Raw genomic sequence first — 19,106 nt, 5'->3', positions numbered from 1 at the left:
AAGTGAAGAAGGAATTTTGAACTCTAACCAAGCAAGAAAGGATGAAGGAGATGATGATGATGACCATGTTGCATACTTCTTGGTTAGTCCCTACAATAGCATGTGGGAATTGATGAATTTTGAGGAAGATGGGTTTAGGATCGACTCTGTTGGGTGTGATATGGAACTTAGTTGGTGGTTGCTAGGACTTCATATGGTGTGGTTTTTAGCGTTGATTATAAATATCATATTTTTCAGGGCCTTTGTCCCCTTTGGTTTGGTGGGTTGGGACAAAGGATGGTTATATTTGATCTGACAGAGATGGAGGTTTTTAGTGCCTCCACACCTAGGGGATTTGGGTTTCTTTGGCTAAGGAGGCTCTATGTATTCAAAGTAGTTGTTTCTTCTAGGTAGTGAGCCTTGTCTTTTCTAATTTTTGCCTTATCTGGGAGTTGGATGGCATTATTTTGGATGGTATTTTTGGTTTCTTCCTTTAAGTCATCTCTTCTAGCTCTATCTTTTATGTGGCCAAGTCTTATTTGGAGATCCCTCCACCCCTTAGATGGAGTCAGACTAGATTTGCTAATTGTGGGACTCCCTAGCTTTGGCGGGCTTTTCTCTAGAAACATGATTGGGATGTTTCTCTTGAAACTATGTTATTCCCCATTGATCATGGTGTGTTTATTATGGGGAGACTATCATTACATTCTACTCAATTTCTCAAGAGGCTTTGGTTGTTTTATGATCTTCTTTGTTAGGTGGATACTGGAAGTTCTTAAGGGCCCTCCTTGGGTATTTGGTATATTTGGTTAGTGAAAAATCTCTCTTTTGGGGGTTTCCCCTCTATTGAAGATTGGGGCCTTCTTGTTTGGATCTTATGGTGGATGCTCAGCTCTTTGATGTTTCATTTCTAGAAGTTTTCTATGGTGATGAAGTTTATCATTTGGCTCCCTTGGATCCCTTTGGAGGTCTTTTAGTTTGAGGGTTGTGTTTTTTTACTACCCCTTCTTTTCTCAGTTCATATTAAGGTTGTGTTATCACCTCTTGTGGTAGTAACTTGTTGGGTAGGGGAAACTAATGGTGAGAAGAAGTTGACCTCACCTTAATGATGTCTTTGGTTGGAGTGTGAGATGGCTTCGGCAGATAATGTGATCTAATATTGTTTTCCTTACCATCTTCCCTATTGAGGTGGGATCTCTTTCTATTGAAGCAAAAGGGAGTGTTGTGGGAAAGGATGGTAGGGAGAGGATTGTTCTCTCCCACGATTTTCAACTAGTTCTAGGTTATGAATTTTCTTTTTCCTCCCCCTTCTTCTATTGAGGTGGATCCCTTCATTATTGGGGTGAGAAGGGAGAATACAGATTGGTGAAAGATTTTGGGAATGTTGACATGAATAGGTGTTTCTATTGGTTGTGGATCTATGGCTATGAGGATGAATGAAGAATAGGCTACATGTTGCCTAAGGTTGGTTTGTGTGCTCGATGAGGATGTGTCTCCCTCTCTTTTTTTCTTTTCTTCCTATGACTGGGAGGTTGCTCTTAGTTTTAAAGGGCTCACCTAAGTCCTATGTTCTTATTTTCGAGTTAAAAAGGCAACTGGTATAGGGGCTTGTCCCTTGCTAATTTTGAGAAATATGGACTATGGTGGATGGGTTTTCCACATTCAAACCTTTCTTTTTTATAGAGGTAGAAATTAATTGTTATTTTTACTAGATGTCTCCCACCAGGTGTTTTCAATATGTTGTTTAATAGTGTCTAGTATTTTCTATTTGTACCATAAGTCAGCACCCTCTTGTTGCTTTTTTATTCAAAAATATAGCCTCCATTTCTCTCATTATGAACTTTATATAAGACACTTGATCATAATTATATTTCCATATAATTTAATTGTATATGAGAAAATATCAATGAACTCTATTGTAGTAAATTTTCTTTCTGAAATGAGAATGAAACTAAAATAGCCATCAAATTCAAATCAATTCTACAACGCTTGTTCAAATCTCTCACTATTTCTTTATGTCGATATTCTTTAATCTATTATAATTTTTCTCATTTCCTTAAGAAAAAAATGGTTACTATTACTTACAAGGAAATTGCAACTTGTATAATTCACAGCCCTCACTTTAATTTCTCACATATCGATGCCCAAAAATCAATTACTCAATAGATAAGATATCTAAAATGAAAAAATAAAATCAAAGTACAACTAAAACAAAATAGTACATGCTTAATACTATCAGAAATATAAAATTACATAAGAAATTATCTCTCTCTCTCTCTCTCTCTCTCTCTCTCTCTCTCTCTCTCTCTCTCTCTCTCTCTCTCTCTCTCTCTCTCTCTCTCTCTCTCGATATATATATATAAGATGGAAGTTTCCATATACTAGGATCCTCTAAAGCTGAAATATTCAACAAATAGGTAGTATCTCAACACTAAGGATTTAAAAGGTAACATTTTATAAACAAGGTTTGTATGTAGCTCAAGCCCCTACCTTAGGTAGGTACATAGGGGAAAGTGGAGGTGCAAGATAGGGAAGAGGGCAGTGGCATTGTCTAAATCAACTAGCTATAGTTATCAAGGTATGTAAACTAAAAGATGTTAGATGGCTAAAAATAAAGGAGGAATGAACAATGAAATTAATACATATGAAAAGTATCTCTAGATTTTAGCATCTTCCAAATCATATCTACAAACAAAGAATTAAGGGAAATGTCATGGATGAGGAGGAGAATATTTTTTGCTCTCCTAGTAATAATTATAGCATTAAGAATGTCAACAATAATTTTTATAATATAATATGACTTGAACAAGTGACTAGCATGCATTGATCTAAGGGAAAACCACATCCAAGGAGACAATGTAACTAAGGCATAGTATATGAGTAGCAAGAATAAATAATGCACATATTATGATATGTATGATATTAGGGAGTTCTAACATGAACTACATTGACATGCGTAGTTTAGAAGAGAAATGGACACCCTTGGTTGTGAACAATAGTTAGAATAGAAGAATAAGATTTAATAATAATAAGTTATTAAAATGTATCATAGTAGATGTTGTCAACAACACAAGTATATTCTAAAAGATAAACAATTATTTAAATTATCAATAGTGGTTGACTAAAATGAAAATGGATCATTTGCAGTATCCAGTTCAATTTTTTTTTTACTATATTTTGAATATATTGAAAAAACATTGAAAATAATATATAATTATTATTTAATGATATAAGATAAAATATTTTTCTTATACATGTTAACTATGATGAGAAGAGATCATTTGCAATGTATTTGTTTTTACTACTATTCAAATATATTGAAAAAATATTTTAAATGATATATAATTATTATTTTTAGATATAAAACTAGAAGACAAGATCCAAATCTTATTATACTTTAAAAATTAAATTTCTTTATGTATGTTACCATATCCTTTCTTTGATGTGCAAAGTTACCACCCAAGTGTCATTTTGCAACTTGAAGTTGAAGTTGAAGCCCGATTTACTTCAAGTTCGAGTTCAACTTCACTCTTTCCTTTTCATCTTGGAAAAGTGTCCTCCCCATTGACCCAGGTCCACTTTTTAAAGTTGAAGTTGAAGCGAAAGTTGATTCAAACTTCAACTTTGACTTTGACTTTGAGATTTTCTGACATGTGCTTGTTTTCTTGTAGAAAGTGCATAGCAAGATTATAAACTCATCTTTATGAGCCAAAGGAATGGGTCCCACCTTAAGGTGATATCAAAGATGCAAAAGGCTATAATTATGGTAATTATGATAAATCATGCCAAAGTACAATTACTTTATGGAAAAAGGTAGCGCACGAATTTTGTGACATCATGAAAGGTTCGAGCTGCATAAGAATTTGATGGGTATTAATTGCAAATTTCATTACAAGTCTTGTCAAAGTAAAGGTGACACATTTGTAATAGATTTTCCACCTACTCATATCTGTTCTTGGGTTTTTGAGAAATCACTCCCCATAATTACCCCCCTTGTCCTATACGAGTGCTCATTTAATCATTTTGAACTCTCGACGCCAACTAGTAAGCAAGGAAGGTGGAAGTCTGAACTCAACCAAAAATTGTAAGTGTGTTATCTCCCACTTTGTCATTTCTATGCCTAACTTTCATTTGAATTTTTTTTGGTTTAGATATGTAAATCTGTGTCTTTTAAATCGAACCATGATGCTCTTCTGCCCCAAAATGCCTAAGCTTGAAAAATCTTTCCTTTTGAGCTCCCTTCCTAAATTTGGGATACTTTCATTGTAAATAAAAACCTAGGGGATGTAACTGAGTAGGCAAGAGATGTTCAATCTAGTCTCATACATCAGAAGTTAACCACTAGTGGTTTATTGGAAGCCGCTACCTTCCCACCAGTTACTGAATGCCCAGAACTAGTTGTTAAGTGCGCAAATCACTACGACCCTAACACCAGATGCATAAAGAAAGTTTTAGGGGAGGTGTTAGTAAGAATAAGCAGGACAAGTATTAGTGCAGCCTTGAGAATCCCTCATAAAAAACCCTATGAACCATGGACCTTTAAGGAATCTGAGCATCGATATTGTGACAGAAAGAAAGATTATGACTCCATTGTGGCTCAAACTTGGTTGTTGAGACTAGCTGAAGGACACTCAAGATTGCATAAGCCATTGATAATTGAAAATTTCATTAAAGAAATAGTAGACATTGTGTTACTTCTGAATAGGGTCAAAGGCAATGATCACACCTTTCATTGGGAAAGTTGGACGTATCTTTTCATTCTGAAGATTGTTGAAGGTGAAAATTTTATTGACTGGGCAGATTTAATAGCTAAGAATTTACATAGAGGCCTCATAGCAGTAGGTAATTTCATCTTGTTCTTTATGTATTCCTTCATAGTCTATATTTTAGTGGCATCCAAACAATGGGAGGGACTTCCACATATGCCCTAGACAGAAGAGATGACTATCTACCAATACTACAAAGACATTCATGCAACTAAATCTTGCAAGGAATTTAGGAGGGTTAATGATGTCTTTCTTGGGAGGCTAGTTTTTGAGCTCCAAGGTCATGAAAATCACAAGCTATCAGAGGAATCCATGCAGGCTATTAAAATTTATGGTTGTTTTTATATTCAATTCCCTAAATTTACATATCTTAGAATTGGGGGTTTTTGTGGTGAACCACTTAAGTTGCCACGTTACTATTTAGAGAGTATTGTTTTATCAAAAATATGTAGGCAGCTCATTTTTTTGTTTGACTCCTTAGAAAGTACAAAGACATCAATCTCATTCTTGTTCCCTATTAAAATTGATCACTACAGGTGTTCAAACTACAAACTAGCTAGGTTAACACAACCTGCATTGTCATGTTTATGCATCAAACCATATACTCCTAGAAAAGAGTTTGATTATGCAAGATTTGCTCGGGATACTTTTAGGCATGCATCTTCATTAACCTATGTTCCTCATCTAGAAGATTATTGAGAAAATTGTCCTAATGAAATTTGAATTCAAAAAGAGATTATGGTCCAAATTGATAGTCAATCAGATCAATATGTTTAAGGTAGACCTCAATACCCATGGGATAAAAGAAGATGAAGTTGAGGATGTGATTGACCCATTCTATGTTGAACAAATTGAATGCATACCTATCGTTGAGCTTGAGTGGACTAAGAGGGAAGAAGATGACCTAATGTCCCGTACTTCAAAGGTGTTGAAAAGAACTAAGAAATGGTTGAAATCAAAGAATGTTGAATCAACCACTCTCAAAGTTGCAGAAAAATACTCGAGAGCTAAGCACAAAAAAGCACAGCCCAAACCTAAGGCCATCTCTAACCTTGATGTTGTTGACTCTGTTGTAGGTTCTCCTAAAGTTGAAGCTGAAGTCGAAGTTGAAGTAACTCCCAAGCCACTTCAATTTCAAGTTCAAGAAGAGGTCTCAAAGTTCAAAATGGTAACTCATTCTAGCACTAAGAAGGTAACATTGAGCAAAGAAAAGAGGACAGTCATAGTTGACCTAGATCCTATCGAAGCAAAGGCAAGTTTGAAGTAGTATCTCATTTCCCTCATGGATGATAATACCTGAGATCCTCAAAAGTCTCCTGAAAACATCAATTTTCTCAATCTGACGCCTTGGCCTTAGCAAAAATTTCTCCTATGGTAGGTAAAGAACCTATTACCCATAAGTGGCTAGAAACTTCTATTGAGAAGAAAAAGGAGTTTAGTACCAATATCCATGCCTATTGATGACCTAGTCAGAAAATGCCTGGGAAAGCCTTCAAAAACTAAAAGGGCCAAAATTGAGTCTAGGTTGAACTTTGATAAAAACTTGGGACACTGGACAACTAAAATAGCCAAGCCACCAGAAGGTAGTTCCCATGAAAACCTCACTCCTCGGGACTATCAAGTATCAAACATTGACCTTGGAAAGGGGATTCATGTTGCTAATATGAATATTTTTGAGGTTTCAAACAAGAAGATAGCAGATAGAGTTTGGAAGGATGCTTAGGACAAGAAGGAAATGAAAGAGACAATGAAAAGCATGGCACAATATATCAATGTCATCCTATATCCAGAACCCAAACCTCTAAATGAGATGTCAGCCATGGTGTATGTATCCTCTTTAGCCAATCAACAATTTCTTGACAATCTACAAAAGTGAATAGTTGTTGCAAAAACATCCGAAGAATGGTTGTAGTTTGTCCTAAAAGAAACTGAGCAACAGATTAGACTTTTGGACAAGGCTTCGAAGGAGACCGCTGTCATTGTTAAAAAGGTGGAGTCCACCAATGCAGGTTTTGAAAAAAAGAGAAATAATTGGGTGAAGGTGGTGCTTTGAATTGAATAAATTCAGGGATTTGGTTTGCAAAATTTAAAGTTGAATGCCCTGTCACTAGTCTTGATGAGAAAACCTTACATGTGATTAAGGATTGCATCGAATGGAGGAATGAGGCACTAGTCCATGCAGTCACCAAAATCAAAGAAATCTTGGATAGCCTCAGGCTTGTGGATGAAATCATTCAAGGTGATCTGAAGTGGTTCAGTAAGAATTGTATAGGAAAATAGAATGACTCCATTACCCCTGTGGAAGAACTGATTAGCGAAATCCAAAGGAAGTTCCAAGAGGTCCGAGACAAGAAGACACCATGTAGGTAGGATTTCTCTAATGTTTCTCATATTGAGGCTATGCTAATAATCAATTTGAAGCATTTGGAGATGCACGCAAAGAAGATGACAAAATTAAAGAGAGAAAAAGAGATCTAGAAATAGAGGATGGCGTATATCGGCTTACCTCATCAATTCATTATCTCTACATTTTCAACCACATATGAGACATGGAAAGCCACAAGAATTGTGGCCAGTGTGGACAGTTCCTCCTGATGTGTCACATGATTGATGGGTAGTTCTTTTTTCTTTCCTGTTTTACTTTCTAATGCTTTTCAGTTAACACGGTTGTGTTAATGTATAGACAATTTACTCCTGGCAGGGTAATTTTGGATAACTATCTAGCCCTATGCCTATATATATGTAATGGATGATATTTGATAGGGTTAACCTCTCTGTAGACAAAAGAAGAAATACTTTTGTATGTAATAGATGATATTTGATAGGGTTAACCTCTCTATAGAAAAAAAGCAAAATTACTTTTGTTTTGATACTCTATGCTTTTAAATTTTGAAATAGAACATTTCGAATTTGCAGCAATTGAAGTAAAGTTCTACAATTTTATTTTATTGAAACTTCTTGGAGCAAATACTATTGTTTTCTTTGTGGTGATATACATTCTTGAGAGTGTGTGTTATATTTGGAAGTTAAGTTATAAATGTTGCATTCTTTTGGAATTATTTATTTTGAATCTCAAAAGTTGTGGGAGGTTAAATATTTGTTTTTTTAACACTATTCCTTTATCTTAACATTCAATCATGTATATGATATTGATCATTAAGATTAAGTGGTTTTTTAGCATCAGCGTTAATTTCATATTTGTGAGATGATTTTGATCTTTTAAGTATTTCACTAAAATACTTCTTGGGAAGATTTCCTCTCGATAGAGGAAGAACAATTATCTTTTCATAAAGGTTAGTTGTACCTTGATTAATATTGAGTAAATCCTTAAAGCAGAGAATTCCTTATCAATAAATAGGAATTCAATTTGTTAGTTTGCATTTCTCTCCCTTGTTCAAATTTGCCAAAGATCTTAGGAAAAACTGTTTACTAACAATGTACAATTCCATCCTTAATATGTTTCTTCTTTTATGGTGAATGTTTTTATTATAAATTTTGAATTAATCAACTTTAAGTCTTTTTTTAAGTTTTTTTTAATAATTTTATTTATTTTCTAAAGATTTTTTTCTATTAGATTTTTTTTAATTCTAAAATTGAAATAATCTAAAACACTTTATTAATTTATTGATTTGATTCTTTCTATTTTTTTATTATTAATTTCAAAATAAAATTATTTTTTAAAAAATATTTTATGATTTAGATAGACCATTTATTATTCTTAAGACACTTTATTAATCTATTGATTTACTTCTTTAAATATTTCTTCATACTTTGTAATTTTAAAAAATAAAATAATTAAATATTTTAACTAAATTGCACCAAGTATTCTTACCTTATTATTTATAAATTAAATTTTAAAGTTATTATCACAATCTGGGTTCTAAATCCTATGCTTACTTATATTTAGTCAATAGTCATCTCATATAACATTAAGCTTATATTTAGTTAATAGTAATCTTATATAACATAAAGACAAGAATTGTGTCCATTAGTTTAAAAAACTCACATAGGTTAATCCTAGATTAAAATATTTTTAAAATTCTAAACTTTTTGACTCATGAAAATAAAATATTTGGACCTATTCATGAAAACATTTGGACCTATTAATGAAAAACTTTTAAAGGGAATCAAAACTTTATTGGTATATATTTTTATTCTCTTACTTTTGAATTTTACTCATTTCCAACCTATGTAAAATCATTTTCATTTTCTAAGAAAAAATGACTACCCTTTTGTTGTGACATCATTCCATTTATCTAGATAAATATTCATTAGTTTATACCTCTTTAATTATTGAGAAAGAAAAAAATTTATAGTGCATTAGAAACATATTATTCAAATAATCCTTAATGAAAAAATTCTCCATATATAATTTTATCTTAAAATATGTAGCAACATTTTCATCTGAAAACTTTATTTTTAGAACATATAACTTGTCATCATTCTAATTTCAAAACAAAGCTCTCCTTCATGTCCCCATGATGCTAGCCTATGTGCTCACTTATGTGGGGAAATAAGAATACTTTTTCTAAAATCTACATATATCTATCTCTTTTATTATATGTCAATTTTATTGGATCACACATTGAAATCACTAAATAAATATGGCTTAAACCTATTTCTATGATACAACATTGATTCATTAAGGGCACCCGAAGAAGAACTTCTCAAGTATTCATTACAATGAAATTCTCACGATTCATGATCCAATCACTGTCCAAAGAGCTGCAATAAAGAAGATCAGCTTTACAGTATATAGTAAATCAAATGGTTCAATAATGTAAAAACAAAGGCAAGCACAAAGATCACAAGAAGAAACAATTGATAAAATAGAAAACAAAAATTATTTCTAATGTTTATGTGGGATTTCAACATGGTAAATAGTAAAACATATTACAACAAATATGGTGAGTGTTGGAAGAGAGATCTGCCTTATCATGAATTTGATAGACAAGATATATGTTTTAGGTCAGTTTCCAAGTAACGATGCTAGAAACTAGAAATAATGTGAATTTGTTCCATTGAAAGTAAACCAGCTACAAATTGTCTAACAGCATGAAACTATGAAACAAAAGGTTGTGCATCTTTATTAAAATGAAATCACCAGTAGTGGCGCACTACAAAAGGGAAGTGCTTTGAACAAAATATTCGATGATCAGTTTATTATTCTAAGCATTATATTCTACTTGCCTCAGTTCTTGGGGTGGTGAAAAATGGATATGTTAATAATAAACAGAATAATAATAATAATAATATTTTTTTTTTTTTTAATTTTAAAAAATCTCTTTGTCATATTTTCAGTTTTGGAGGGTCACCTAATAATATTCTAACAAAAACTTACATCATCCTAATATTTGCATTGCTACCTAATAAATATTATTGGCATTATGAAATACAATGATATTATTCTTTGTTTCAACTTCAAATACCTTTTCAGGAAAAATTTAGTGTCATATATGTGAGAAGTAACACAGATTTGACCAAGATAGAGGAATAATTAAAGATAATGAAAGATATCTCTATAGATATAATCGCACTAGCCATAATGGGAAATAAGGAATAGAGATGCAGATGACAATAGAAAGTAGTTGCAGAGCGCTCAACATGGGATCCATTTCTCTTCAGAGCCTGCAATAATATCAAAGATCAATTTTCATTAATTCCATTATGTAATATTAAAACATAAAAGAAATTCACCAAAAAATATTCACATAACTCTCACTCTTCCCACAACTCACAAAGTATGGGAAAAATCATAAACAAATTACATTACTGCACAGGAGCGAACTACGATTCAAGACACAAGTAGGCAAAACATGCATCATCGGTTGACTATATTGTTTATGTGTTATTTTTGCCAAATGACTATATTGTTCTTCAAAACCAGAAACTGGCATATAATAGGGATTCTAATTAATGTTGGACAGGTCAAAGGAGTTTCAGAAGAAGAACATATGATAATGAGTCATTTTTCTCTACTCTCTACTACTTCTATTCATGGCATTAGAGAGTGAAAAGAATTGTAGCAATCTTGGTCCAAAGATCACCAAAGACTTAGTGCATGTAAAGAGGAAAAAATTGCCAAACAAATAAAGAAAAATGATTTATGGAGCTGTAGAGAGATTAAGAATCCCACATAATCAATATTTAAAAAAATAGTAGTAGCTAGTTTCACACACTGCACCCTAGACTAAGGATATCACTGTTGGTTCTCATTATTATCATACCAAATTGCATTGTGGTAGTTAAACATTATAGGACGTTCTCAATTCTATTGTGGATATTTGAAACTTACAAAATATAGACAATTAAATTTTTGTAATTGGAAATTTATAAGTATAGACAATGGAGCATGCATGGTATTTTTTAAAAAATCAATATAGTTGGGTTCACCTATGCATATTTTGCTTGTTGCTTCTGTCTTGATTCTTAGTTCAGCAACCCTTTTATTCTTCAACTTTTCCAAATTTCTTTCAAACATATTTTTCTTGTTTGTATCTGTCGGCCTGAGTGCTTAAACTAAATGAAAAAATGATTGTTAAAATACAAAATGAAAGAAAAATATGACAAGGTCACGTTAAAAAGTTTACCAGGCGCACTGCAGTTTATAGGGGGGCCGTGTTGCACCGATTCCTGCAGTCTAAAAAAAAAGAAATAAAGAAAAATATGACAAAGTGATAGTTAAAATTTAAAAAGTTAGAGAAAAATATATGTTGGCTAGATATGCTTTAAAAAGTTGCATATGAATTTAGTTTCTTCTTCAATGGCCTTTTCAGTGCAATTTTTTAAAAAAATATGATCAAAAATTTAAAAAAATAAATAAATTTCAAAATTTCAAAAAAACAAAATACAATGAATTTTTTTGAAAATTTCAATATTTTATCTTCATGATATGTATATTTTGTGATGGAAAACATTTTGTGATGGAAAACGACAAAATTTTTGAGATTAGCCAGCGCCTTTGATTTAGAGGTATGAATAGGTAAGGTTGCAAATGTGGAACCTCTTTCTATTTAAACATTCAAGAATAGCACCTTATTGGAGTTTGAACCTTGATGACAAGGAAAATACTAACACAAATTAATCATCACAACATGTCAATGCCCTTAGACTATGTGATGATTAATTTAATATGTTGTGAAATTTAATGTAAAACTAGATTCTTGATAAAACTTTTCTTTTTACTAATTATATTACTTAAGTACTTTTATAAAATTTTGAAGAAAATAATTTATTTGAAGACTTCTTGAACTAGAAATTATAAAATTAAATAAACTCATTAATAATCTAATACACTCAATTTAGTTAAGATTAAAGATGTCCTTATAGAACTTTCTTTTTACCAACTCTATTTGTTACTCATTATTACAATTTTAAAAAATAAATCAAAACATATCATATGAAACTAACTACTTTTAAGTAACAAGTTCTTAAATAAAAGTTGTGTAGTGAACAATCTTTATGAAGATGTTACATTAAATTTAATTTTATATATATATATATATATAATATTCATTTTCTCTTGAAAATATTTATGGAATTAAAAAACTAATTTACTTAAGAACTTTTTTATACTAACTAGCTCATCTTTTAGTATCAAAGTCTTTCTTTCACTAAATGCAAACTAATTAAAAAATTATAACCTTCTCATGGTCTTATCTACAATTATCTAATATCTCATTTTCTTTTTAAATTGATGGTTTGGGTAGGCACTTGGATGATAAATTATGATTGAAAAAGTCTTTCTTTTACTAAACGCAAACTAATAAATTTGTTTCTTACCTTCTCATGGTCTTATCTACAAATATCTAATATTTCTCTCTTTTTTTATTGATGGTTCATACATTTCATTGATAAATTATGATTGAGCAAGAGTCTATTTTTACTAAATGAAAATTAATGGGTTTTTTTAACCTTCTTATGGTCTTACCTACAATTATTTAGTATCTTATTTATTAATAATAATTGTTAAGGCATTGTATGCAAGAAAACCTAACATGTTGGGAGCATGCGTAAACAAGAAAAATTAGTTGTACATGTATAGCAATGATTCAAACAAGATCAAAATACAACTATTCTACTTGAGTTTTAAAACTATACAATCGAAAGATTAGAATCTTCATGCAACCTCAAAGCAGCTCAACAAGGGCACCCACAAGAGGCCTTGTTGGTGTGTTCAATAGTGAGGGATGTGGATGTGCTCTCCCAAACACAACTAATTGAATCCCAAAATGATTTGAAATGACATGCAAGATGTATGAAGCTAACTAAATATGAATAGAATACTTCAAACAATGGTTATGGTTACAACTATGCTCAAAGCATTCAAGGATAATGAATGTGGATGAAAGAAAACAAACTAAGTTAACCATGCAACACACTAAAACTAGCAACTACTAAAGGTTAGCAAAAATGCATAAAATTATTGAAGAGCTCTAGAATTACACTAGCATGATAACAATGCAAATCAGGGAGATGGAAAATGCTTGAGACAAGTGCTCTATTTATAGGCTTAAGAGAGGCCTTGAGGAGGTGGCATCTATGTGGCATCCATATAGGTGCCACAAGGGAGACACATGGGCTAAGGAGACAAGCCATACAAAGGTCAACATAAGCCTTTTTGGTGAAAGAGATGGCTCAAAGTTTTTTCACACGTGTGAACAACTTTGGAGAAAGGAAAGGGGGATGAGTGTGTAAGAGTGTAAGAGGTTTTTTGGATAAAATAATAAAATGGAGTCTTTCTTGGATTTTGAGTTGCTCAAACATGTGTGAGAAAATACTTAGGGACTAAAAGGTGTTTAAAAAAGTGTTTAGGATTAATTAAGTGGGATTAACTAATGGGTAGGCTTAGAAGGATGAAAGTGATGGGTGTAGACTAGGTTTTAGGATGGGATTAGGATTAAATTAAATAGAATTTTTACTTAATCTAAGGATTAAAGAATTTAATAGTGTGGGATTTATTTAAAAAGGGATTTATGGAGCACTATACATTAAATAAATTTAATACATTAGAGAGGATGCATTTAAATTAAATTTAAATACATTAGGGAAGTGAATCTATTTAATTAAGTGAATCTAATTAATTAAGTAGAAGAATATGACCAATATAATTAATTGATAAATGAATAATTATAATGTCAAAAGAAATATTAAATAAATTAATATAGTGTTTGGGATGATTTTAAGTGTCTACGGGAACTTTATGATAAATTATGATTGAGCATGAGAGTAGTATTTTGAAATATATTAGTATAATAGAATTATGTTAGTCTTATATGAAACATTCTTTACTTCTGGATGATATATTTTTATTTGACCTCTTTAATATTCCTTAAGCAAAGGTAATCAAGAGAGTTCTTCCAAATTATTTTTTTGTTTTAGAACTACAAATCAATAGAGATGAACCATTTTTATCAACACTCTAACACTAGCTTAAGGTGAAATAATCAATCTATTGGATCTTACAAAAATTTCTTCTCTAAAAAAACACCTAAACAATTATTTCTTTCATGGAGTCAAAAAAAAAATTTTGGGGGGAACAAAGTGTTGGGATTAAAGATAGAGTAACTGAGAGGGGGGTGAATTGAAGTTACTAACAAAAACTTTAATCACAAATCCCTTAGATGTCTTAAAGATCTAGTTACTGCTGATACTCGGTAAATATAACAAAAGTGTTGTAACTTGGTAACTTAAACTGTTACTTATCTTCGAGCAATCATGCATGCAATTGAAAACAAAATGAACACAAGAGACACCAAATTTAACATGGAAACCCAATATGGAAAAAACCACCAAGTAACTAGTTACCAATTTTCACTCTTCTGAAGTGAGCCCTGTTAGGAGCCAACCCTGTTAAAGGTTACAATACACACTGTTAGGTGTGACCCTGTTAGAGGATTTTGATCACCCTGTTAGGAGTGGCCTTGCTAGAGGTCTTTAGAACAATTCAATAGAACTATCACCTTGTTAGAGGATTTACAAAATGGCTGTTAAACCAACTCTATTAAGAGATTTGAAATCACTGCTACAATTGTTAGAAAGCAACAATGAATTGACTTGAACAAGATGCAACTGAATTTGTTGATTACAGGTCTCTGTTCTGTATCATTAGATCCTCCTTGATCAAATATGGCTTTACTACTCCTCAATGATCTTTGATCATCCTTCAAATTCGCATCCACAATAATTAGTCCTCATATCACATCAATACCACTTCCACACTTAGAATTAGCAACTTGACCTCTTATTTATACCATTCAGATTATCAAGTCAGCACATTCTCATTTTACATTTACCAATAAACCATACATCAGTCAGCTACAAATATTACTTTAAACAAATAGATATTATTTCAAAAATCAATGAAATCCTTCACAGGCCGACCTTGCTCAATAAATACTGCTTCTAGAAATTTCTTGAGTTAACCGTCATAACTCGATTAACATTGCATCATCTGCAAAATCCTTTGGCTACCGAGTTGACTCGGTAAGAACTAAATTCCTTCTTTGTCTGTGAGAGCTCGATAAGAACTATTTCTACCATAATTCTCTTTGATGACTGAGTGAGCTTGGTAATAACTAAATTTCCTTGATTAACCTTGAAATCTCAGTAACAACTGTCTGCTCGGTAGACACTGCAAATTTTCTTTACTTAACCTTCTAGGCTCGATAGACTCTGTCTTTTGCCTTGCTGACCATCTGAGCTTGGTAGACTCTATCTTTTGCCTTGCTGACCATCTGAGCTCAGTAGACTCTATCTTTTGCCGTGCTGAACATCTGAGCTCAGTAGACTCTGCCTTTTGCCTTGCTGACCATTTGAGCTCGATAGACTTTATCTAATGATTGATATGACATTTGTGTGACATCAAATACAACACATAATTGAAAAATTGTATCCAACAATCTCCCTCTTTGGCATTGATGGCAACACAACATGTCATAACAGAATGAAATTTGAAAACAAGTCTTTACTGACAGAATACTTTACTTTCTTCTTCAAACATAGCATACTCCCTCTTTCATAATTATTTCTCCCTCTTACACAAACTCTTATTATTTTGCAAATTTCAGAAAGATATGACAGTATACTCTCCCTCTTTGACAACACATGCCAAAGACAACACAAATCAACTGAATAGCATTGTACCTGATGTACTGATTCATATGCAATGTCTTCATTGGTTTGCTTGCATCAACTAATAGATCTTCAATTCCGTTCCTGTTGATGCATCACTAAAACTATATTTTAGTGAACTTCAGATAGGGGAATGACCCCTAACTTACCTCTAAGATACAAGAATGCATCCTTAGGTAAAGGCTTTGTGAATATGTTAGCAATTTTTTCCTTTGTATGGACATATTCCAATATGATTCCTTTTCTTGTACCAATTCTCTAACAAAGTGATACTTTATGGCAATATGCTTGGTTTTTGAATGCATCACTAGATTCTTGGAGATATTAATTGCACTTGTGTTATCACAAAACATAACAATAGGTTCTTTTATTTCTTGCTTCATACCTTCCAATAATTGTTTGAACCACACAATGTTTGAGCAGTTTACTGTTTCTTCAACATATTCAACCTCTATTGTGGATTGGGATGTACAATTTTGCTTTTTACTTGTCCAAGAAACCAACCTTTTTCTAAGAAATAAAGCTCCTCCACTTGTGCTCTTTCTTTCATCAACATTTCCTGCCCAATCTGCATCAGTGAACATCTTTAAATCTAGATTTCCTCCAAGTTTATACCATAATCCATAATCTTCAGTTCCTCTTAAGTATCTCATGATCCTTTTGATTACCATCATGTGATTTTCTTTTGATTTTGCTAAGAATCTTGCTACAATTCCTACTACAAGGGCAATGTTTGGCCTTATGTGCACCATATATTACAATTTTCCAATCATAGATCTATACAATGTTTGATCCACTTCCTTTGATTCATCATCCTTGGTAAGTTTCAATCCAGTACACATAAGAGTTCCAACTGGTTGCAATCTTCCATACCAAACTTTTTCAGTATCTCCTTGATGTATTTAGATTGAGTGATATAGATACCATTCTTATTCTAATGAATTTGAAGACCAACAAAGAATTTGATTTCCCCAAACATTGACATTTCAAATTCCTTGTTCATTTGTTCTGAAAATTCTTTACAAAGATCATCATTTCCTGTGAACAAAGTATCATCTACAAATATTTCTGCCAAAAAAATCTTATTATCTGGTCCTTCCTTTATGTACAAACTATTGTTGTCATTAGTTCTTTGAAAACCAATCTGAATAAGATAGTTATGCAATCTTTCATACCATGCTCTGGGGGCTTGTTTCAGACCATATAATGCTTTGTGCAATTCGCAGACCATGTCCTTTTTGTTTGGATCAACAAAACCTTCAAGTTGTTCAATGTAAACTTCTTCATCCAATATGCCATTGAGAAATGTTGATTTGACATCCATCTGATAAATTTTGAATCCTTTGTATGTAGCATATACAGATAAGGTTCTGACACCTTCCAATCTTGCAATAGGAGCAAAAGTTTCTCCATAGTCTACACCTTCTTCTTGAGAGTATCCTTTGCATACCAATCTAGCTTTGTTCCTTGATACCTTACCATCTTCATTTAGCTTGTTTTTGAATACCCACTTAGTTCCAATCACATTCTTGTCTTTGGGTCTAGGTACAAGAGTCCATATTTTATTTTTCTCTATCTGTTCTATCTCTTCATTCATAGCTTCAATCCAACTTTCATCATCTAGTGCATCTTTGACATTTCTAGGTTCAAAATCAGCAAGTAAACAAGTGCTTTTCAACTTACTTCTTGTCATTGTTCCCTCTGATTTATCTCCAATGATCTGATCTGGTGCATGATGTTTCTTGACATAATTGGCTAACACAGGCTCCTTGCCTTTTAGGTGACTTACTTTGTTAACCTTCTATGCTTCAATTTCTGGTTCTAATTCTGGTTGCTTGGGCTCGGTAGATGCTAACTTGGTAGCTTCTATTTGCAACTTGGATTCTTGCAGCTCGATAGGTACTAACTCGATTTGAACTTCTGGTGACTCAGTTACTAAAGACTCGAGAGTTGAAGATTCCTGATTAATAGGTGTATTTGGCATTGTATCAGGTTTAATATAAACAAATATCTTGTAGTCTTCAGGTTCCCTTTTGCTTTCTTCTTCAGTTCTTTCTGCAAACTCATCAACTTTCACATGTACACTTTATATTACTTTGTGAGTAGATAAATTCAAACATCTATATGCTTTACTTTTGCAAGAGTATCCCAAAAATATTCCTTCATCACCTTTTACATCAAATTTACCTTTTATAGATTCTTTCAAAATGTAACATTTGCTTCCAAATACTTTTAGGTAACTTACATTGGGTTTGTAGCCATACCACAACTCATAGGGGGTTTTGAATGAATCCTTTTTTAGTTGTACTCGATTCAAGGTATGAATTGTAGTGCTAATAGCTTCCTTCCAGTATCTGATAGCAATATTTTTCTCAATCATTAAGGTTCTTGCACAGTCCATGATAGATATGTTCCTTCTTTCTACTATTCTATTTTGTTTAGGAGTTCTAGGTGTTGAAACTTTTCTTTTGATTCCCCTTTCAATGCAAAATTTATTGAACTCATGTGAAATGAATTTACCACCTCTGTCAGACCTTAAGCATTTTAGTCTTTTGCTTGTTTCCTTTTCTACTCTAGCCAAATACCATTTGAACTTTTCAAATGCTTCTGATTTCTCTCTTAGGTACATGACAGTCATAATTCTTGAATAATCATCAACAAAAAGAATGAAAAATTTCTCACTAGTATAACTTTCAATGCTAATAGGTCCACACAAATTAGTATGCATAATTTCTAGAACTTCTTCAGTCTGATAGTTCTTGTTTTTAAAACTAGTCTTTCCCATTTTACCAATTTGTCAATTCTTGCATAGACCAACCTCAAGTTTCTTTATGTTAGGAATGCCTCTTACTTTCCTAAATTTTATTGATTTTTATCAAGTTGTCAAAGTTTACATGACATAACCTCCTATGCCATTACCAACTCTCTTCAATTTGAGCAATAAAACATAAACATTCACCAAGTTCAAGATAAAACAAGTTACCTTTTGTTTGAGTGCCTGATCCAATCAGCTTACCTTTGCCATCCAGTAGTCTTGAGATGTCATTTTACATGATGGAGGGTAGTGTTGAGATGTCATTTTTCATGATGTTGGACTATAGGAATCCTTTTGAACTCCTCTATTGAATAGCTAGTCAAGGATCAACTCCAAGATTTTGAGCGATCTTGTGAGCTACTGAAATCTGCTCAATTGAAGATAAATGTGTATATTTATGAGGAGGCCTTTTT

Source organism: Cupressus sempervirens, chromosome 10 (genome assembly GCF_028749045.1).
Source record: "Cupressus sempervirens isolate cs-2001-9-10 chromosome 10, ASM2874904v1, whole genome shotgun sequence".
In the NCBI taxonomy this organism is placed as follows: Eukaryota; Viridiplantae; Streptophyta; class Pinopsida; order Cupressales; family Cupressaceae; genus Cupressus; species Cupressus sempervirens.
This window is presented reverse-complemented; position numbering follows the sequence as displayed.